This window comes from Oryx dammah, unplaced genomic scaffold, assembly GCF_014754425.2.
Source record: "Oryx dammah isolate SB20612 unplaced genomic scaffold, SCBI_Odam_1.1 HiC_scaffold_24, whole genome shotgun sequence".
NCBI classification, from domain to species: Eukaryota; Metazoa; Chordata; class Mammalia; order Artiodactyla; family Bovidae; genus Oryx; species Oryx dammah.
In genome coordinates this window covers 73,908,589-73,909,835 of record NW_024070208.1, presented here as the reverse complement: position 1 = coordinate 73,909,835, position 1,247 = coordinate 73,908,589, and the positions used below count along the sequence as shown (strand labels likewise).

Below are 1,247 nucleotides of genomic sequence, written 5' to 3'. Positions count from 1 at the left end.
GGGATTGGGAGCAGGAGGAGAAGGGGACGACAGAGGATGAGATGGCTGGATGGCATCACCAACTCAGTGGACATGAGTTTGGGCAAACTCCAGGAGATGGTAAAGGACAGGGAAGCCTGGTGTGCTGCAGTCAATGGGGTAGAAAAGGATCAGACACGACTGAGCGACTGAACAATATCACACATACCTTGCCATTTGCCCCAGCTGCAAATGCACACTTGTATCCACCCAATACAGCTTTATAGTAATTTTAGTTAGATTAATATTTAGTTAGATTTATTTATTATTATATTGCGTTCTTCCCTGGTGGCTCAGACAGTAAAGTGTCTGTCTACAATGCAGGAGACCTGGGTTCAATCCCTGGGTGGGGAAGATCCCCTGGAGAAGGAAATGGCAATCCACTCCAGTACTATTGCCTGGAAAATCCCATGAACAGATTTAGTTAGATTATTATATTAGATTTATTTAGTTAGATTAATATTAATATCCCAGGACTTCCCAGGTGGCTCAGATGGTAAAGCATCTGCCTACAATGCAGGAGACCTGGGTTCAATCCCTGGGTTGGGAAGACCCTCTGGAGAAGGAAATGGCAACCCACTCGAGTACTCTTGCCTGGAAAATCCCATGGACGGAGGAGCATGGTTGCTTACAGTCCACGGGGCTGCAAAGAGACACGACTGAGCGACTTCACTTTCTTTCTTTCTTTCAATATTCCCTGTCACATTATTATGCTCATGTAAATGCTATTTTCACATAAGCTACCTAGTGAACTAAAACTAGTTTTTACTTCTCTGCACAATACCATAGTTTGGTTTCTCTGGAGTTAATTATTCTTTTAAAAATTTGCTTTCTTTTCTATATATTTTTACTAATTCAGCCTCCAAATCTTTCTTGGTTTAGTAAATCGCCTCTCAAAATGGTCAGATACACTAAACGTTCTATCAGCTTCATCATCTTAAAGAGGTTTCTCCTGGAAGCTTCTGAAGAACTCCAATTTGGAAGACAGAAAGAGCCTTTAAAAAGTATCTTGGGGTCCTCTTTGCCTCTCTGCTTTGTCACCTCCTATATTGTGTATCCCATGTCTTTTTGTTTTGTTTTGTTTTCTTGATTTATTGCTTTTTTTTTTTTTTGGTGGGAAACTTTTCTGTATAGCTTGCTGAGAAACGAAACATGGCAGGGAGATTTTTTTCCCGCAGGTCTTGAGTGAAAACATTTTTATTCTACTCTCCCATTTGATTGACACTGAG

At 41.0% G+C, this 1,247-nt stretch overlaps 1 non-coding gene across 1 annotated transcript; it reads left to right on the top strand.

Annotated features, from left to right (window-relative positions):
* Positions 1-496: 496 nt before the first annotated feature.
* TRNAC-ACA lies at positions 497-568 on the top strand. The gene has a single exon. It is a non-coding gene; the product is annotated as a tRNA-Cys (tRNA).
* Positions 569-1,247: the final 679 nt, after the last annotated feature.